At 37.3% G+C, this 23155-nt stretch overlaps 1 protein-coding gene and 1 pseudogene across 2 annotated transcripts in view; one reads left to right on the top strand and one right to left on the bottom strand.

Annotated features, from left to right (window-relative positions):
* Window positions 1-23155, bottom strand: part of LOC126762690 (dual specificity protein phosphatase 15) — a 105967-nt gene that overhangs the window by 73201 nt on the left and 9611 nt on the right. The window lies entirely within an intron of this gene.
* On the top strand, window positions 18476-18618 carry LOC126763824 (small nucleolar RNA U3; annotated as a pseudogene).

Genomic DNA, 23155 nt, shown 5'->3' with positions numbered 1-23155 from the left:
AATAAACTGATTATGAAGTTTTTCTGCACTTATTTTAAGCGCATGATCCGAGAGCACAAGGCTAGTACTGTCGTCCAGCTATCTTGGTGACCAGCAAGTGTTATGTAATTGTAGAGCTCTGCTTAGTATTTTTTGTTCTAGCAATTCACTTTTACTGTAACTGCTGCAATCTATCAATAAGCTTACTGTACCCATGGGTTTTGTTCATAAAGTGTCTGGTGCTAGGCGGTAGACGAGATGGGGATCTATGACCGAGTTAGGCTAAAGTGACCCGTATATTGTCGGTATTCCTCGTAGACATTAACTTTCATACTTTCTTACAAAGTGTTAGGGAGATAGCTTTTCAAAGTGTGGTGGATTTATGTTGAGCTGAGGAGCTAAAGGGCTGTTGGTTTATCACCCTTAGGCGGGAAAAGCGGCATGTGCAGGCTTGTTTAACCATTGTATTCGGTAATATGTTGTGTAGAGAGTTGATAAGAAGATGCTAATATAAACTATACAAAAGCAATAAGGTACAAGAAGAGGGCTACTGATCGCAACCAATAAGAGCTTTAAAGTGTTGGAACTGTTTTCGTTGGAGTGTGACTATGTGTGTTAGGTTAGGTAGAAGTTTGTGTTAATATCGAGCAAAGCTTTTAACTCTAAAATAGTATATTAGTTAAATATGCTTACATTGTTTATAAGAACAACTGACATTTAATAAATTAACACAAACATTTAAGCTAAATCGAAACTGCTAAAAGCGATAAACCCTACTTGTTTACTGTCCTTAAGCTTCGAAGTAACGTCCTGCAAATACCGATAAATTAGTACTTGCATACCCTGGCGCACTTTTAGGCGCTAAACACTACTTTGCGAAGTATTTCATTCAAAAACATTTGCTCAAGTTCAAAAGCGCTTTGCTTGCGTACGTGACATAGCAGTTAATTACCAGCTTGTTTGCCATCAAGTGGCCTTAATTAACATTTCTAATTATGCAAAAGGTAGTTTGCACGTAAGAAAGTATGAAAACTGCAAATTTATGAAACAATAACCACAGCAAGGGAACTAAGGCGAAATGAAGTGTGACAGGCAATCAAACAGCAGCGCTCAAAGTGACGTGTCAAAGTACAAAGCGATTTCCAAACGACAGTTAGTATTTCGCAAAGCAAAGCAAAATCACAAAATCCAACGAAGAAAGGTTTTCAATATGATAGCTTGCCACACACACGCACGCACACTCATATGAAATATGCACAAGCGCTGCCAAAGACTTGGAATTTAACCAGTTTGCTGCATATTAATTAGTTTATGCATATTAAAGTGAGCGTGAAAAGTGAATTGTTCAGACGCGCCTGTGGATATGCAACGTTCCTTTCAAATACTACAATGTATAGACGTGTATGTGTCTGTGTTTGTGCAGGAAGCAAGCGGCGCGCTCATATCTCTGCCCTTTCGCTATATTGTGTCAAGTTCATTAGTTTGCAACGGCACACGCACACACACACATTCTGCACTTCCGTGCATCCTTCCTGGCTGGCTTCCTTCCCGCTATCGCCGCCACACTCCACCGCACTCCGCTCCACCGAATTGAGCTCAACTCGTTGAAGTTCAGTCTGCAATTGGCGCCGCCTTTCTCAGGGTGTTCGTAATCGTGTTTGATGTGCGCCTTTTGCAATTTATGCTCGCCTGGGGAAATTAAAATAAATTAAATCTTTTTTGTGGTCTTCATTGACACTGACACTGATCAGTTATGCGGCGCACTTTAACTCGTTACAAGGCCATTGTGGGTGGCCGGGAGAACATATTATTCGGAAGGTCAGTGATGGCGCATTATTTTACATATTTTTTGGCAGTTTTGTGGCTATAACTGTAAATTGACTGTGGCTAACTGTTAACAATGTAAATTGTGCGATTTTTTATGCGATAGACCGCTTAAATTCCAAATTTTTGCATATAAGCGGAACCTTATGGATAAATACAGAAAAATGGTTGTTAGAAAACTTGTGAAATGATTGCCTTTTTATGATAGATTGAAAATTTTTTTCGAAAGTATTAGTGGAGCGAAGGACTAACCTTCGTTATTGGCTACATTTGCCTGCGAACATTATATAATTTAATCACATTTAAGCCTGCAATAAATAATAAATAAAAACTAGAAAAAACGTTAACTTCGGTTGCACCGAAGCTAAATACCCTTCACAGGTGCATTTCTGTTAGTAACTATGTGTTCAGTTTGTATGGAAGCTATATGCTATAGTAATCCGTTCTGAACAATTTTTTGAAGATTATATTGTTACCTTTAACAGTAATCCATGCCAAATTTCGTGAAGATACCACGTCAAATGCGAAAGTTTTCCATACAAGCCCTTCATTCCGATCGTTTGGTTTGTATGGCAGCTATATGCTATAGTTAACCGATATCGGCAGTTCTGACAAATGAGCAGCTTCTTGAAGAGAAAATGACGTTTGCAAAATTTGAAAACGATATCTTAAAAACTGAGGGACTAGTTCGTATATATACAGACAGACGGACAGACAGACGGGCATGGCTAAATCGACTCAGCTCGACATACTGATCATTTATATATATACTTTATAGGGTCTCCGTCGCTTCCTTCTGGGTGTTACAAACATCGAGACAAACTTAATATACCCTGTTCAGGGTATTACAAGTAAGGAGGGACGAAGTTTGAGTTTAGCCGAACACTTCATTCCTTCATTCTTATCAAGGGAGCATTCAACGATGTTCTGCCGGAAGCAGTGACTGGAGCTTTGAATGGGTTTGAGGTTCAATTGAATCTTAAACATCTCATCTTAAAACTTCTCTGTGATAGAGGGGAGCTCTCTGGAAAAGCTGAAGGAAGTCGGCTGTCGGGTGATTGCCTACGCGGACGATGTAGTTCTTCTTGTTTAAGGAACATTTCTGAATACCTTTCAAACTCAGACTTACCTTAGTATCGAAAGCAACTAGGCTGCTGAAAACGGACTCTCCATAAATCTTAGCAATACTGAACTGTTTCTATTCAATAGAAGGTTTAAAATACCAGAGGAGTAACTACTATTAATGAAAGGAACGCATTTTCGATCTGCTGACAGAGTTAAGTATCTGGGGCTCATCCAAGACAGGAAGCTTTCGAGGAAACCCAACATCGAGGAAAGAGTAAGCAAGGCGTTGTTTAAAGTAGCAGGGGAGCCATGGTTAAAGGGTAGGGAGTCTCATCTAAGGTAACCCTTTGGGTCTCTGAAACCTTAGTTAAGCCTATAATGTTCTAAAATATTTAGAGTACCAGTTCGCTGAATCTAACCCTGGCTGTCTTCGAGAGAGGCATGGAGGGAAAACTCGCTAGAGAAGAGGGGCGTAGAGCTTTTTTGCGGATATATCAAAGCTTGCGGGAAGGGTTGTTGGAGGGGTACATAGTCGAACACTTTCCAACGGTTCCAGCTTATTTAGCCCCTGTGACTCATTACTGGATTGTTAGGGCTCAGGCCAAATTAGCAAGCGCTGGTCGACTACCACCGGCTGTGTAGTCGTGAGGTCCTCCTGGTCCAAGATAAATTGCACTTTCCAGTGATTGTACGAGTTAGGCTGATAAACCACAGTAGCAGGTAACTGCAATCAAGGTAGCAGTAAATGTAATGCTCCGAAGCGCAGCTTCCTTTAGAGAGTTGCCCATTCATTCCGTTAGCTTATTGGCTATGCTGGCTTTGAGCTTACTGACTATGGGCTCAAAACTAGTCAATGAGTGCATGACCTTATTAGCAATAGATTCATTTTTCATATTAGAGTTGAGCGGGTGCCCGGCGAGACAGTCATCCGATGTCTTCTTGTGTTCTGCAGTTGGACCTACGGACTTCCAGTGAGCTCGGAAAGTCCTTGAACGGATGTGACTGCGTCATCCTTCTGGTCAGAGTGCAACGTAAGAGGTCCACCAAACTTCTTGCTCTTAGCAAAGCAAATTTCGGCGCAATTATAGGTGTTCTGACTGGACACTTTCCAATAGATTCACACGCGGTTCTGCTAAATAATCTGTGTGACGTTCTTTACCAGTGCTGTATGGAGAAAGGCGAGGAGGAATCATCTTGTCACTTTCTCCTCTATTGTTTTAGAAGGTATTGATAAATTTTTGGCGAACCTAGCGAAGTGGCTGGGATTGATATTAACCGCTTTAATATATTTTTGGGAGTGTATGGGTAACATAAAGGTCCACAATCTGTCCGAGTGGGATCCATCGGTTTTTGGATCAACCCTACGGTCTAACCTAACCTAACCCCAAAGCAGAGAGCCCATGTGCAAAATTTCAAACGGAAACCGCGGTAATAACCGACGAAAACATAAAAATTGGAAAATATTTTCCAAAACTTTATTGAACACAAATATTTTAAAGGAGATGCCACCTATTTGAAAATTAACTTTGTTAAGATTACAAACTTCATCTAAATAAAATACATATATGAAGAGTTCCAACCGAACTAGCTAAAGTTGAACGCTTTTTGAATAGCGTTGCCAACGATCGAGAAAAATAAAAACGAGTTAAATGTAAAAATAAATAAAACAACAACAACAAAAAATAAAAATTAATACTATGAATACTTTTTTACAACCGATGGATCATCCTTATTGCAGTTCGTAGCCTTATGTCGAAATTGTTCGACTTAAAAAGTCGAAAAATATTAATACAAAAAAGCAAAATTGCTAAAGAAAAATAACTTATTTGGCCACAAATAGAAGAAATCTAATATATAAAATTCTCGTGTCACGGTGTACGTTATTGAACTCCTCTGAAACCGCTCGACCGATTTTCGTGAATCTTAGCGTGCATATCGGCTAGGGTGGAGAATGGGACAACATCTATTTTTCATCCTCCTAAATGTTAAGGGAAATTGGAAAATTGGAAAATTCCCAAAAAGTTACATTTTTCCATACAATTTTTTTTTCAATTTTTGTTTGTTTTGTTTTTCAATATTTTTATTTGTCAAATATTTGAATCATTCAATTTCGGTCGCATGCTTTTTTTACTCCGGCTATTCAAAAGAAAAATTATTGAAAATTATTCAGTGAAAACGTTATGTTTCACATAAAGTGATCAATTACAGATTGAAATTTCTTACGAAGCCACGAAGAGGTCGCGCTAATATCGGTCGGCGTTCCTTTTGCCATCAATGTATGGCAGCCCAAGACACATGAACGACTACTCCCAGGATGTGATGACATACATGTGGAATTATGGAACGCGGTCAATCAGCAAGCGATCGTCACGATGTCACAGCACGACTTTTCAAACAACAGCTGCGATGTTTGATGGACTTTATCTTGCTGGATTCTGTTGAGTAGCAAAAAAAAGTTAGCCGCACGCACACATTCTTCTTTGGATGGTGGATGGTGGTTACACCAGATCAAACTGATGAACTCATTTCTGCGGAAATTCCTGATGCAACTTTATTAGATGGAGGCAGAACAGCTCATTCAGCATTTAAGCTGCCGTTGAACATTCAAAATAATACAGATGCAGTGTGCAACATAAAAAAGCAATCGTCTATGGCCATAGTGCTGAAACAATGTAAAATTATTATTTGGGATGAATGCACTATGGCACACAAACATTCGCTTGAGGCATTAGATAGGACATTAAAAGATATAAAAAACAATGATAAACTATTTGGCGGCACTTCGTTACTCCTTTCTGGTGATTTTAGACAAACACTTCCCGTTATTCCACGTTCAACGTACGCTGATGAAATTAATGCTTGCTTAAAATCATCGCGACTATGGCGTAATGTTGAAAAAGTACAACTGACGGTGAACATGCGCGTTCAAATGCTTCAGGATCCATCCGCCGAAAATTTCTATAAACAACTGTTAGATATTGGTGATGGGAAAGTTGATGTACATGAAAATACTGGATGCATCAAATTACAGACGGACTTCTGCACAATCATCGACTCGCAAAATACTCTCATCGATCACATATTTCCCGACGTACACACACAATATGCAAATCGTAAGTGGCTGGCAGAAAATAGCGATTTTGGCAGCTAAAAATGTGGACGTCAATGGGTTAAATTTAAAGATTCAACAGTTGTTGCCTGGGGACTTGGTGTCATACAAATCTATCGATGCAGTTTGCGATATCAATGAGACTTTGAATTATCCAATTGAGTTTTTAAATTCATTGGATTTGCTAGGCATGCCACCACATCATTTACAATTGAAGGTTGGATCTCCGATTATTCTGCTTCGCAATTTAAACCCACCACGGCTGTGTAATGGCACACGGTTAGTCATCAAAAAATTAATGAAAAACATCATTGAAGCCATCATCTTGAATGGCAAGTTTTAAGGCGAAAATGTGTTGCTGCCACGAATCCCTACGATTACTACAGATGTGCAAATTGAATTCAAACGCACTCAATTCCCCATTAGATTGGCATTCGCTATGACGATCAATAAGCCACAAGGCCAGAGATTGTCTGTATGTGGCTTAGATTTGGAAACACCATGCTTTTCCCACGGACAACTATATGTGGCATGTTCTCGCGTGGGAAAACCCTCCAGTTTGTTTGTGTTGGCTAAAGACGGACTAACCAAGAATATTGTACACTCTATTGCACTGAGAGATTAATTTTTTTTTTTCAATAGCCATAATTGATAGGATAACATGAATAAATATTTTTGATATTTAGAAAGCTATCAAAAATTGTTATTTAAAATATATTCGTTACTTTAATAAGGATTAATTTATTAACTTAAATAAAGCGTACTTTCATTGTTTATAATGCTTTCCATTATAAGTACATCCCCGCACACTTAGTAGTAGATAGTTATTTTTATTGAACTAAAAAAATGTTTCCTAGAAATAATATACATGGCAAAACAACGTTTGCCGGGTCAGCTAGTTTATATATAATAATTTTACTAGAGTATATTTGACTCTCATTAACTCTCTCTTCAAATTTGGTCTTGATCGCTGCTGAAATAAAAGTGTTAGAGAGTTTGCTAGAATATTGAATTTTAGCCATCAAATTTAAAAGTTAATTATAATGCAACAAATATGGCAATACAAGTTCTCTCAGATACAATTTCAATTGCAACAAAGACTTCAAAAGTGCGCCTTAGGATAGGCAACAATTTTTGATATTTGCTCTGTTTTGAGCTTTCCACAATTTCTCACGAATAATAAATGAAAATATTTCTACAACATATAAGCTACACTTCATACATTAAGGATAGAAAATCTTAAATAAATAAATAGTAAAAATAATGATATTTGAACAAACTTTGCGCATTAAAATTGCTTTCAAAAAGTTATTATTTTAAAACGCTCAGAACAAAAACAAAGCTTTGGCTTAATTTCACCAAAAAGGCTAAGCAGCACTTATGTATGCCCAAGCAACAATAACAACAAGTGCAATTATGTGTTTTGTGCAGCAGAGAGACTCAAACAACAGCGAGTCGCGCAATAGCCTTTTATTTTGATGAAAAGCAAGCAGCAGCGACGTCGGCAGCGCCGTCACAATAGACAAGGAACAACTACCGACCAACAGCCAAGAGTAGTCAAGCAGTAAGCGGCTACCAGCGACCAGCTTTTAGTGAGCGTAAAGCGAGCAACAATAAAAGTGCGGCAATCGAGGGCCAGAGAGGTGCTGGCCGCGCTGGGTTCTGGTCTATGCAAACAATGCGGGCCACTAAATGACACGAAAAGGATAAACACAAAGCAAACACACACATACACGACAAAATATAAAGAGAGAAAGCAACAAATAGTAATAAAAATGGCCACAAAAGAGTCATATATGCATATATATATATAAATACGTATAAAATCCATATGTGTAGCTCGGTGTGTATATCAGTTTATTTACACTAAATGTGATCATTAAAGGTTGCTTGTGAAAAGCGAGTGAATTTATGACAAACCCGGTCAATAAAAAACTGGTCAACAAATAGCTGTATAAACACAGGGTTGCTTTCTTTTGCTGGCCGTTGGCATGTGGCAACATATTGTTGTGCTGTCACAAATTTTATTGCTTTGACTACTGTTACTCGTGCCCCACGAAATGGGTATCAATCAAAGTTGGTCAATGAACCGGAATGGCGTGTGCCTGAAAGTGGGCTACATATGTGCGCGTGTGGGGGACGAGCGAGTATTTTCGAGTGTTAGCGATATGACATGCTCACGAAATTTTCGATTGAATTCAGTATTTTCAAAGTTAGGTAAGGGAACTAATGTTTTAGTATTGCAAGAGTTTAGTTTTGTTGTCATGGTGTTTTTTGAAAGCTCAAACCAACACATTGTTCCGATTTAAAACCTCAACCTAGCATTTTTATTATTCTGCAAATTCTGATTGAGTCTTGAGACAGGTTTTTTTTGTCCTCGTTCGGAATCTATGTAACAAATAGCTGAAAGTAACGGTATGATCTCATTTTGAAATAAATGAATAATAATATCAAGAAGGTCTCCCGCATCTTCTTGCTGCATTGCTGGTGGTGGTAATTAAAATGATTACGAAGAAATTTAACCTTATGTATTGACTTATCATAAAAGAGTGTGTTCTAGGGAACATGTTATAGTGTTACTTTCAACAACCTTTTCGTCTATTAGTACTTGAAGTTTCTGATTTTGGACATCGGGACTTTGTCCTAGAGTAAGTTATCGATTTTTATCTTCGGTCTTCAAAAATACGGAACTTGTTCTTAGTTAGTCCCTTCGAAAACTTCCTTCATCCCCTCAAGATGGTTGAAAAAATAAATGAACTCTTATGATTGTTCACTATCTTTAATGTTGATTAAACGGCATGATCTGTACTGAAGATGGTAAAAACAGTTATTTTTATCACGATTGAGCTTTTGTTTTTTGTTGGCTTCAAAATATTTGTCTGATGATCAATCTATTGAATCGATTTTATAATGGGTCAGATACCTCTACTATACTTCGGTTCCAATAGGCATTGCCTTGATGAATTTTCATACAGCCTTGATCAAGAGCTTATTTTGGGCACGTATTCTGTAAATTATATGGGATCCAATAAAAATAAATATTTTTACTCGTCATATTAATGCACAAAATATACTATATTCGTTGCTTGACAGATTTAAACTCCAAAATTAACCGAACCGTTTGGATATTGAATACACAATCCACAATACATTAACCTTTCATTTCTTCAAAATGGATTTCTTTAGACTCAACACAGCGTTTTGAACCAACATCCAGCACATGCATAGATTTTTTAAGTCATTTGTGGGAGTGTTCTTCATCACTTTGGTTACATCTGCTTGAATGAGTGGGATACAGGCTCCTCTCAAGTTGTTTTCAGTTTTGGAAATGGAAGTGATAAATGACAAAAATACAGGGAGTGGTTGATGGGAGAAATCAGTTTTTCCAGCAAAAACTCGTTCACTTTTTTGGTCTTCATTTAGTTCATAACCTAAATTTTCAGTTAAAATTCTCTAAATAGTATTTTTTCTCGTCTATAAACCCTCAGCTAAAATGCTCCTAGTAAAATTTGCCTCAATACCCAATTATTTCACGGACTTTTTACACCAATTCCGCACAATTTTACATCGTGGAAACCACTATAAACTTGACTAAGACCTATAAAAACATCTCCATACACTTTTTCCATCTGAACAGGGTATATGAAGTTTGCTACGAAGTTTGTAACACCCTAAAGGAAACATACATACATATTCGATTAGCGTGACGAGCTGAGTTGATTTAGCCATGTCCGTTCGTCTGTCTGTCCGACTGTCTGTCTGTATACGTATACTCGAATTAGTCTTTGAGATATTGTTCTTAATTTTTCCACATACATATCTCTATCACCCCATGGAGCTAATCATTAATTGAAATCACTAATATCGGGCTACTATGGTATATAGCTGCCCTACAAACTGAACAATCAAAATCAAGCTCATATATACAAAACTTTTTTACGATATTTGAATATATAACTTCACAAAACTTGGCATCACTTTTTATAAAGCAATACTACCATATCCGGATAAATTATTCAGATCGGACCGCTATTGCATATACAAGGTACGTTTCACAGTAAACAGGACTTAAAAAAAAACAGAACAAATGATTTTTCGGCAAAATCAATTTATTTTATTCAAAATAGTCTCCTTCTGTTTCAATACAGTTTTTTGCACGGTCCAAAAGCATATCGAACGAGTGTTTTAGCTCCAGTATGCCTGTGCAAGCCTTTTGAATGGCCTCTACGTCTGCATAACGCTTTCCTTTCATGGGCAAATGCATTTTTCCGAAAAGGAAGAAGTCGCACGGTGCCATATCAGGTGAATACGGGGAGTGGTTAATGGTTAAAATGTGTTTTTTGGTCAAATAATCGGGCATAAGCGTCGATCGATGAGGCGGCGCATTATCGTGCAACAAACTCCAACTTTCATCTTAGCAATAGTCGGGTCGAGCACCTTTTGTAAGCCCAAATGTTCGGTCAAAATGCAATAAATCGATGTTTTGGAGATGTTCAATTCCATTTCCATGAATTTCAATGATGATTTCGGCTGATTTTTGATGAATTCAAGCACAGTTTCGATGGAATTTCCGGTGATCACGTATTTTGATTGGCCCACATCTTGATCGTCATTTATGTCCTCACGACCACTTTGAAAACGTTGAAACCACTCGTGCACTCTGCTACGGTATAGGCAATCATCGCCATAAACTTGTTTCATCAATTGAAGCCGAAGCTTATAAATCAATAAGGGTTTATTAAATTTTATGCCTCCAATAACTTTATGATGATTTTTATTAAGAGCTTGTAATATGGCTGCTCCTCCTTCTTAAATTTATTGGGAGAAATTTCTTTATTAAATAGAATTGTAAGTTGATCTTGAGTTACTATAATTTCTTTATCTTTATTATCTTGTATTAGTGCTGCTTATATCTTATATTTATATGCTTATAGTCAGCATGGAAAGATTTTTTCAGGGGTTTATTCATTTAGAGGTGGTAAGACTCGTGAATTTTTTTTATTATTTCAGCATGATGGAATTTAAAAAATTAAACATAGACCTAATAATGACGTTTCGGTAAAAGTTTTACCAATTTTTAGACAAAATTTAATGTTGGCTCTTTGTTCGAAGCTCATTTTCGCACCGATAACACAAACATACTGACACTTAAAACGCAATAACTTCACTTCCAATCAATGAAATGTCATGAAATTCTCTCTAACGCACCAGCCGACATATAGATGGCGCCACCAGAGGGCGCTAGATTCAAAAAGACCTGTTTACGCACCTTGTAGCTGCCACACAAGCCGACCGCAACTTTTTATACTCTCGCAACAATGTTGCTAAGGAGAGTATTATAGTTTTGTTCACATAACGGTTGTTTGTAAGTCCTAAAACTAAAAGAGTCAGATATAGGGTTATATATACCAAAGTGATCAGGGGGGCGAGTAGAGTTGAAATCCGGATGTCTGTCCGTCCGTCCGTGTCCGTCCGTGCAAGCTGTAACTTGAGTAAAAATTGAGATATCGTGATGAAACTTGGTACACGTATTTATTGGCTTCATAAGAAGGTTAAGTTCGAAGATGGGCAAAATCGGCTAACTGCCACGCCCACAAAATGGCGGAAACCGAAAACCTATTAAGTGTCATAACTAAGCCATAAATAAAGATATTAAAGTGAAATTTGGCACAAAGAATCGCATTAGTGAGGGGCATATTTGGACGCAATTTTTTTGGAAAAGTGGGCGTGGCCCCGCCCCCTACTAAGTTTTTTGTACATATCTCGGAAACTACTATAGCTATGTTAACCAAACTCTATAGAGTCGTTTCCTTCAAGCATTTCCATATACAGTTCAAAAATGGAAGAAATCGGATAATAACCACGCCCACCTCCCATTCAAAGGTTATGTTGAAAATCACTAAAAGTGCGTTAACCGACTAACAAAAAATGCCAGAAACACTAAATTTTACGGAAAAAATGGCAGAAGGAAGCTGCACCCAGGCTTTTTTTAAAAATTGAAAATGGGCGTGGCCTCGTCCACTTATGGACCAAAAACCATATCTCAGGAACTACTCTACCGATTTCAATGAAATTTGGTATGTAATATTTTCTTAACACCCTGATGACAAGTACGAAATATGGGTGAAATCGGTTCACAACCACGCCTTCTTCCAATATAACGCTATTTTGAATTCCATCTGATGCCTTTTCTGTATAATACGAGTATATACATCAGGAACCAATGATGATAGCGGAATAAAACTTTACACAAATACGGTATTTGAAAAATATGTAAATGACTGATAATGAAATCTCGATTATCACTTTATTGTGCGAGAGTATAAAATGTTCGGTGACACCCGAACTTAGCCCTTCCTTACTTTTTTTTTAGTTATAATTAGAAATGTATACAGTATATAAAAATACATAATAAGCCTGTTCTTTGATTTGAGAGAACGTTGTTAAAATGTGAATTTTAAACCATAAAAAGGAAAAACTAAATTTTGTGGTTTTATTGACTATTTCAGTGCAAAGAACCGAAAAATTTCGACATTAAAGTATTTATAGTATATAAGTAAAACTTTATTGGTATATATATGGTATACCACATTTACTTTATTACGCAGTAACATTTGGCAGTATGCTTATAAAAATTCTCTAAATGTAGCTTCTTTCGTTTGTGACGCATTTAACCCACCGGGTTGCCACTTTTCCTCACGCACTCCAACTCCGGGTTAATTCATGCAAGTCAATAAACAAATAAAGAAAGAAATCCACGCACAACAGTTGTAAAAGGAAATCACTACGTGTAAAGAAGAACAAAGCAAATGGCAGTGGCTTGAGATGCGGGAATGAGTGGCACGCTAGACTTTTGTGACTCCATGCAAATATGTGAACTTACAGTGACCGCAAACTATTCAAATGAATACCAACGTAATTGTAATTTCAAGTTTATTCTTGCACTTCTACGTGAGTTACAATGACCCGCGGCACTTGGTCGCGCCACAACAAACGACGCAAATGCCACAGCAATAAGAAACTCTAGTGCACTCTTTTTTCTCTACAAATCTACAATGAATGCGTAGGCTCACGAACAATAGTGCTTAATGACACGCCATCAAAGTAATCGTTGAATATTTTAGTTAATCGCCGAGTTCACAAAGCTTTCAAGTGACTTCTTCTTTATTGGCGTAGACACCGCTTACGCAATTATAGCCGAGTTAACAACAGCGCGGCAGTCGTTTCTTCTTTTCGTTACGTGGCGCCAACTGCATATTTTCCAATCAATGGGCAGAAGCTGATGCATGCTCCTTATCAGTTCTTCGCCGCCGTGTTTGAATAGCTTGGCCGGCAATCCATTGGCCCCCGCCGCTTTGTTGTTCTTCAGGCGGGTAATTGCTATTCGAACTTCTTCATGGTCGGGCAATGGAACGTCTGCTCCATCGCCATCGATTGGGGAATCGGGTTCGCCTTCTCCTGGCGTTGTACTTTCACTGCCATTCAGTAGGCTGTAGAAGTATTTCCTCCATAATTTTAGTATGCTTTGGGCATCGGTCGCTAGATCACCTTTGGGGGCTCTACAAGAGTATGCTCCGGTCTTGAAACCATCTGTTAGCCGCCGCAGATTTCCGTGGAATTTTCGAGCATTACCCCTGTCGGCCAGCTTATCAAGCTCTTCGTACTCACGCATTTCAGCCTCTTTCTTCTTCTGTCTACAAATGCGTCTCGCTTCCCTCTTCAACTCTCGGTATCTATCCCATCCCGCACGTGTTGTGTTCGATCGTAACGTTGCCAGGTAGGCAGTCTGTTTTCTCTCGGTTGCAACACGGCACTCCTCGTCGTACCAGCTGTTCTTTTGCGTTTTCCAAAAGCCAATGGCTTCGGTTGCAGCTGTACATAAGGAATTTGAAATGCCGCCCCAAGTGACTAAAGCCGCGCAATTAAAGAAAGTGCACAATTTATTGACAATGCGTCATTTTAAATCCTGGTCATAATGCGTTAGCTAAGATTTCGACCATTTTAAAGTGGTTTCCTTACGACTTTTGGTCACAGAAAACAACTTGATCTGGCGAATCATGTCATAAAACTAAGGTTGGACTAATATAAATGGGGTCGAATCGAACTACTGATCGCCATATAAAAACATTTTTCTTCAACAAACGATTGCAAAAACAATTTATTTATTATACAATTATTTAATAATGGATCTCAAGAGCAGAAATATTTAATGACGGCTGAAAAGGAGTAGGAGAGCATGATTAATTAAGGCTTTGTTTTCATAAAATTTAATTCTGTACGTACGATTTCATAAAGGTACATTTTAATTCAGTCAAGAAAACACCTTTATTTGGTATTTATTGTTTAGAATTAATATGAGAAATCAATTTTCCTCCCGAGGAATAACTGGGGTATTTTCGACGCATTTTTCAGCAGGAGATTCTAAGAAGTATCTTGAATTATATGACGAACAGGGAAATCGGTAAAAAAGAAACTGTGAAGAGTGGAGTCATTCGGAAAATATCACTCAAAGCCCCGAACGAGAGTGAACAACTACTGGCGAACGCCGATGATATTGATATAATTGGCCTCAACAACGGTGCCGTTAGCTCTGCTTTCTCCAGACTAGAAGTACGTCGCAATCTCGTCATGGCTCTCATGTCACTGTTGCCAATCATATGTAACTTCCAAGTCATAGATAATTTCGTCTATCAGTATTAACACCAACAACAGCGACAGTCTCGAAATCCAACGCACAATAACTCTTGCCAATAAGTGCTACTTCGGACTGGATAGGCAATTGAGAAATAAAGTCTTCACTCGATAAACAAAAACCAAACTCTTCAAGTCACTCATCATCCCCGTCCTGCTATATGGTGCAGAGGCATGGACGATGACAACATCTGATGAGTTGGATTTAGGGGTGCTTGAGAAAAAAGTTTAGCTGAAGATTTTTGGTTCTTTGAACATTGGCAACGGCGGGTACCGCAGTCGATGGAACTATGAACTGTACGATATATACGGCAACATTGACATAGTTAAGCGAATCAAGAGACAGCGAATGTGCTGGCTAGGTCATGTTGTGAATGGAAGAGAACACTCCAGCTTTGAAAGTTTTCGATTTAGTATCCGCCGGAGGAAGTACAGGAAGAGGAAGACCTCCACTCCGGAAAAATCAATTTGAGAAGAACTTGCCTAAATGTGGTATCTTGAATTGGCACCAACTAGCGAAAAGAAGAAACGACTGGCGCGCTATTGTTAAGTCAGTTATAACCATGTAAGCGGTGTCTACGCCAGCAAAGAAGAAGAATAGTAATAGAAAATCACTTGGCAAAGTCGGAAAACTATTTTAGGTAAGAATATTGAATCTTTATGCTAAGCCTATTTACAATCGATAGATATCGATCTGAAGGTTTCCTCTCAACCTTTCGTAGTCGAGAGACTGCGCCTTTGTCGGAATCGCCAATGTCGAATCACTATAAAATACAACGACCATAGAAGCTAATCGAACAAATTCACGCCCTTGTATGGAAATTTTTTTTTACGTAGATATTTTCAAGATTTTGGGAATGGATTACTGCCGAATGCAATGCTATAATCTTCTAACAAATAGTTTAGAACAAGAGTAACCATAATTCGGTTTGAAAGTTCATATTATAAAAAAATTAGTTGGAAACAAGTTGGTTAATGTTTTCGTTGAACACAGATCGTTTGCCGCTTATATTGAGCCGTTAACATTATTTCCTATTATGAAGTAAAAAATTCGACCTCAATTGGTAGAGCAGAGCTACATACGGTCATGATTGTCATTGGTCAAAACTTAGAGAATGTACATTGGCTGGTTGAGCATCACTGACGCACGGATTAGTTTTATAAAATTGTAGTTAAAAAGAGTTCGAAGACAGATTGATCAGTTTAGATGATAATAAAATGGTTCTCGACATTTCAAGCCCACCATTTCGTAGAAATTTCTTCTTAACATAACACTTAAGAATGCCACCGATAATGGTTACGAGTTGAGAACCAGCTTTATCTATATTCTGCAGTCATTCATTTAAACGATCTTTAGCAATTAGCTAGCAATTTTAAGGTTATATTCATTTGGAATTGCGTATAAGACATTGAAGTCATGTACCACAATAGAACACAAGGCGTTCTTGTTGCATGAAAGCAACACGGCTAGTCCTTGGTGGCCGCCACATGATTACCAACTCAAATGTTGCAAAAGTGCTCATATTTTTTGTTGCATTGAAAACTAGTCGAGCGAGTACTTTTGCCAACTAGCGAATACAGATGAAATAAACTAATTTTGATTAGCGTTAAAATATGTGACAAACGTGCTGGGAATTCCGAGCGGCATGGCAAGTATGGCAGCAGCGCCCGAACACAAACAAAGTATGCAACGGGTGAACGCTATGTGACTGCCACGAAAGAAACAGAGAATCGCACAAATACTGTTTACCAACACTGACACTGTTTACCTTTTATTTGCGCAAATGCCGTTACCTTTGCGGCAAGTTACCAGTGAATCGTAGCGTTTATTTGCCCTGAGCTGAACGACTGTGAAATGCCAACAAGCCGCCACAAAAGGCCAAAGGAAGCGAGGAATTTTCGGTTGAACGAATTGGAGGCAGGCATACAACCACACACACAGCCATGGATGCGGATAAATTTAAAATGCAGCAATGTTGCATTTTCGTTTGGTTTTGCACTCGGTTTTGTAGGAGTGCAAGTGCCAGTATGGGTATGTGAGTGTATGTTTGGGTGTGCTTCTACTCTCTGTGGCGCTCATGTCCAGTTCTTTTGGTAACTACTATAAAATGCCCATTGCCGGCATTGCAACTGAAACTGATCACGTTTAAATATTTTATCTTTAAGTGTGTGTTAGTGTGCGCCACTTCATAAATGGGAGTTGCTGTGGTTGTCTGTTTGTTTGTTAATAATAAATTAGTGCATTTGAAATAAGCGAATTTATCGTACACACAGCGGTTTGCTACTTGCTAATTAAGTTATTCAGATGCTGTGTTACCCGGAAAGCGAATGAAGATTACTACAAAGAGCAACCGGTTAGAGAGCTTAAGTTTGTTCGGATTTAGACAGGAAATGCGCTAGAATATAAACCAGTTGAGAATTGCAATTTGGTAGAAATGAATTAATTGTGTGGATGCGGTGATCTTCAGTATTAAGCGAATTTAGAAGTACACAGGAAGCTTTCGGCAAAACAAAGGCTGCTATATATATTCTAGCCTAGGGCAACACTAAGTGTTGCCAGGTGCAATCTGACATTTCCATTGGAAAGTTTGACATTTTTTAGCATAACATCACTCAGAACGTTTTGTCATTTAATCGTGAATTGTTTTATTTACAGAGAATTAAAAAATTCATCTCGGCCAAAAAATGGAATTAGCTCGTGAACATTTTCGTGCGATCTTTTTTCACAACTTTCGACGTGGATTATCACGACAAGAGTGCATCGATGAACTAAAATCTTTGTATGGCTATGAAGCACCGTCCTATAGCACTGTGAAAAACTGGTACAACGAATTCAATCGTGGCCGACGCTCGCTCAAAGACGAATTCCGTGAAGTTCGATAATTTATAATATACAATTTATTCTGTGATCGAGGAAAATATTGAACTTTTCTCTTTCTGCCTTTGGAAGCATTTATTTAAGTACATAAAGAATGTTTATAAATATATTTTGAATCAAAATGGCGGCTAAAGACCAATCTTTGGAAGAAACTTTTTTTCAATAGGAATGATTATAGAAAATCATGTTTTCTAAAGCAAAATAAAAATAAATATTTTTGAATATTTTCCCAACTGAATAATCTTCTAAGAACCCTAAAATGTACTTTAATCCAAAAAATTATATTTTTTTTTAATCATAGACTGATCTAAGCTTTTAAAACGTTATAACGGGTTTTCTAACGACACCAAGTTTTGTTTAGTAGTTTCTGAAGACTTTTTTGCTATTGAGAATGGATTTCAAATATGAAATAACTGCCAAATATGATAATACAATTTTTGAAGTTATACTTCTTATACAAGTTCGGAAAAGGATGCGATAGATTCAGGTTGCGCAACCTTGCTCAATATGAATCTACGCAACCTTGTCTGCGAAGATGTTCGAGCAGCAAGCGAAGCGGTGACAATCGGCGATCGGTTGTTCGTTTCTTTCGGCACAGCTCGGCTTTTCTACCAATAACACAATGTTGCCATGCTTATGCTGTTGTTGTTTTTGTAGAACAATGTTTCAATTTTTGGTTGGTGACATATTCGATTAAAAAATCAATTCTGTAGGGATTCGAACCTACGTGCTCGTCGTCACTTTTGAAGCGCTTACCACCTAGACCACCACCCTTGCTGCTGCTGCTGCGCATATGTATGTTTGTATACTTGTTCATTATTGAAGTTATACTGCTTTTTCTTTCCTTTCCTTTCATTTCTGCGAATTCTCAACTATTTTATGTGCCCTTTTGTTGAAATACCCTGCGTTGGTCCACTTTTTGGAAATCGACCCGCGATGACGAAGTATTTTCGTTTTATCTGACAGCGTGAGGTTTAAGAAGTTCATTTGTAATTTTGTCTTGTAGCATATTAGAAATAATGTTTCTTCGAAAATCGTTCGCTTACAACGGATAGAATGACTTCTGAGTGGTGATTTTAATGAATGAATTCCTTTTGGTTGAAATGCTCTGGGTTGGCCGTTGAAAAGTTAAGACTATACTTCTCAGGATCATTAATTTCTTCAAGGAAATTAATGACCTTTAGAAATATGCATATTTGCATTATTTCGTTGTCATTTCCATATTCGTAGCAATAGAATTTCTATGGCATAAGTAAAGTAATGGCCACCGTTTGTCACCCCTTACCGCTGTAGCAGCTTCACCTACAAACATGCGTAAATATGTATGTATACGTATGATCGTAAATACATATCGACGCAGATTTTTGCGAGAAGCACCAGAAAATTGTGCAATTTATGATTTTTAGTTTTCGCCATCGTCGCGAAAAGACGACTTGTTGGCAAAGGCATGCTCGGGGAGATAATAAATTTATGAAATGTGAATTTAAGTTTTCTAGTTTTCTTTCATACAAAATGATATGCATTTCTTGGAATATCACTAAGAAGTATAACTTCATCCGCGCGTAGGGACTCCACGCTCCTGTTTTTTTACTAAATACAAGATATTAATTGCTGGGTAAGTTCAGACTTAAATTACAATATACATACATATATTTTTTTTTATAGAAGACGTCAGACTACTCGAAATCAAAGATTGGTAAAATATTGTTTGGCACGGAGAAAAGAAACAAATGAAAAGTATGTGTGTACCAGAGAACTGCAACGAGTAATAAATTTTTGTTCATAATCGGGTATTGATCCGTTACTCTGTCTGATTCTCTCATGTCACGAATCGAACCGTTTGTCTTCAAATCAGCGATAGAGAACAACTTTGAATCACTAGCGATAAGCTTATACATAATTTGTTTATGAACGTTCGCATTAGCAGAAAATACCCGAAATGATGCATACTCATGCTTCAATGATTGAAATGATCGACAGCGTTCGGTTTGTATATCATCCCCTAAACACTAATTTACTCGTACACTTCTGTTCTATTTCAAGTACATACATAGGTATGTATGTATATACATATGTTACACGTATAATGGAAATTCCATCGAGTACATACATACAACAAATGAATGTATGTATATATGTATGTACGTACGCGATGGAATTTCCATTGTTTACGCATCGTTTGTAACATGCGCACATTTTCAAAGCTGATACATTTTTTACTACACATGATTCAAAACAATCCAGCATAAAATTGTTGTTGTTTGCTGTACTCATAGATTTACTCGTAGCTTACCCGCAGTTTCACATCGATTCAAACAATCGTCGCAATGCTATGAACTGACATGATACGATTTGAACCGAAGCCAGCCATACCGTTTCCTCGATCGTGATTGCCGAAGAACAGATTGTTCATGTTGCATCAAATCAGTTGACGCTGGCGGGTACTCGAATTGATCAACAATGTTGTCTGTGATGAACTGAATTGATTTGATTGTGTTTTTGGCACGAATGATTGTTCTGATTTAATCATACTAGTTGCAGATCTCTGATTTGTACCTACATTAATTATGGGCATGATAGCGCAAGGTTACATCGTAAGTGCTTCCAGTCTTTTTGAACTGTTGGTTAAGTTTATTCGATTCATTATTCTCTAAAGCTTGGCGAATGGAAGCCAGCTAAGCCTAATAAGAGTGCTCAATTGCTAAATTGGATAGAGAACCTTATCATTTCATCGCAAAAAAGATATTATCGGTCATCTAAAATAAACACAATTTAAAAGTTGTCAAAAAATTTTTTGCCTTGGAACCAAAATTAGTATCGAAGAAGTTAGATTATCTATTAAGATAGGTGGATTCCAATAAAGTAGTATCGTTTTAACAAACGGAAACTGAAACAAGTAAAGAAGGAAGTAAGGAAAATAGTTATGTGTAGTACTATAGGGGTACTACATTCTATTACCAGGAAAGATTTTTTTCTAATTTTCAATTATGTGTCTCACACATTGGCCGATATTTTCTGTAAAAAGTCAACTATAGGTACTTAGGGGCTTGAGAAGCTAGTTCGTTTCGGACAATTTTTTAGTTATAAGGTGGCATACTCTAAAGGAATTATTAGTGCAAAATTGTATCCCGTTATATTGATATAATATCACTTTACAGTATAAAAATCAAAAGGTATTTAAAATTGTGTTATATGGGAAACAGTCGTGGTTGAAATCCGATTTCGCCCAATTTCAAATCGGTCGAACAGGTCACGAGATATGCCAAGTAGTTCAAATAAAGTTCTATAATTAAGTGCTTAGTTATGGTATTTTAAAGGTTTTCTATATATTTACCCAAACTACACCTTGCACGGACCGATGGACAGACAGACAGTCACCCAGATTTCAGATCGTCTCGTCCTGATCATTTTTAAATATATATGTAACCTTATATCTAACTCGACTGAGGAGATACATATAACTGTCAGGTGAATAAAGCAATTATTCTCTATAGCATCATGTTGCAAGAGTATAAAAAATAAGAGTTGCCAATTTCAGTTAACATTTTTTACGTTTTTTTTAAATTTTTTTTTTTTTTAATTATTGCAAATTGAAAATTTTAATCATTTGATGATTCATATGATAAGGAAATGTTAAATAAAAAATAAATAATGTTCCTGTCAAATTTTAAGTAAATTGACTTACGGACAAACCGGTCTAGTTGCTTTGATCATAAAACGCCTTTAGACTTTCAAAGCAAACTTTTCATGGAGATATTTTTGAATATCTAAACGATAGAAATATACAAAAAAATCTAGACTACAACACCCCCTTAAAGTTAATCAATACTAAAAGCTTACTATCTATAACCAAACGTAATTTTTTCAAAAAAGGCCTTAATCTGAAAAAGTTTGAAAGAGAGAAAGACTACATTTATATAATTTAAAAATTTCAAGGCTTGTCGAGACTACGAAATCAAAGAGCTTTTCGTTGATGCCTTTGACAAAATCGTACAACTATATTTAAGACTACATGTGTGTATATATGTATATAAGAAATTAAGAAAAGTCGCAATTCTTGAATTTTTCCACAAGAAATTTGGTTCCACTTCCTCTGCAATTAAAATAATCTTTTCACTAAAATCCACCAATTATTTTCCTAATTTCATGCTCGTAGAGGGGAAATTGCAGTGCGACAAAGCAAATTTATGAAATTTAGTGGCGACTCAAAGTCTCAGCGCAGTAGTCATAATTATGAGCTTGAAGAACCAATTAAACGGTAAGAAACTCTACAAACACTTTCAGACGGCGGTCAAAGTAATGATTTCACGCAAAAGAAAAAAGCAGCACCAACAATGTTATAGTAGCCTTCAAATGGCGTAGTTTTATTGGGAACAAATTTCTTGCGACTCACTCGACAGAGACGTCACCGTCGGCTTCAACGCTTTGTGTGAGTTACTTTTGGTCAAAGCAAAGCAGTTTCCAAGTGTGGGTACTGCAACCGGAGCCGCAAAAGCAGGAAAACAAAGTAATCAAATTTCACCTCCGTCTTTCAGATCCGTTAATTTACTTAATGCGCTTTTAATACTTACCTTACCGTAGACTTTTTATATTAAATATATATACCGACATACAGGCATATAATGACCGAAACTTAAGTCAGACAAATTAACCACAAAACTTTGAAAGTGAAAGCTAAGTAAATTAGGTGGACTAACTGGAACAAAACAAGCACTGTAACCACCGGAAGTGAATTTGCGACATAAAATGAGTTCTTCTCGTGATGGAAGAAGGCTACAAAAATCATTAGTTGTTAAAGTGCTAAGTATGATGGAATTTGCGTGTGAATTAACTGTATATGTTTTCCTAATTTTACGTAAGATTTTTCTTTCGCCATTTTTGGCTTTCGGTATTTATTCACCGCGGCGAAAATAAGGCTGATTCTTGTTGGCACTGTTCAGGATTTAGTAACATAGAATGGATGTAGGAATTCAATTGTCTTCGGTCAATTTGGCTCTCGGCTTCACGGCCACTGCCTTACTTTCTACTTATGTGTGCCTTCGTCTTTTTAATTGGTGTTTTTTTACAGGAGTCCAGTCAAAGAAATATCGCGCATTTTACATATATACAAAATAAACAAATTTATAAAATAGACACTAAAAATGCCCGAAGCTACTCAAACCCTCTTTAGATACAAAGTTCTTGATATTTTTTCCAGCCTTGGTAGTTTTTACCGTTTTTATTAGATCAGTGAAAACCATTTTGAAAGACCATTTGGCTGTAAGAAAAGTGAAAGCAGGATTGGTTCCAAAATCACTAAATTTTTTCCGACTACCAGGATGTTATAAAACATATTGGTACTAACGATGAGTCTTGTATTTATGCTTATGACCCGGAAACAGACGATCAATCCATCGAATACCGTGGCAAAAGTGAACCGAAGCTGAAAAAACACGTCAAAGCAGGTTAAAAACCAAAGTTATGTTGACAGTTTTTCGATTATTGAGGTGTGTTGCACTCCGAGTTTTCGAACTGTCAACAAGGAATACTATTTAAGTGTTATGCGTCGTTTACGCGAAGCTATTCGTAAAAAGAGGCCGGACTTATTGGTCGACAACTCTCGATTTTTG

Source organism: Bactrocera neohumeralis, chromosome 6 (assembly GCF_024586455.1).
Source record: "Bactrocera neohumeralis isolate Rockhampton chromosome 6, APGP_CSIRO_Bneo_wtdbg2-racon-allhic-juicebox.fasta_v2, whole genome shotgun sequence".
Classification (NCBI taxonomy): Eukaryota; Metazoa; Arthropoda; class Insecta; order Diptera; family Tephritidae; genus Bactrocera; species Bactrocera neohumeralis.
This window is presented reverse-complemented; position numbering and strand designations above follow the sequence as displayed.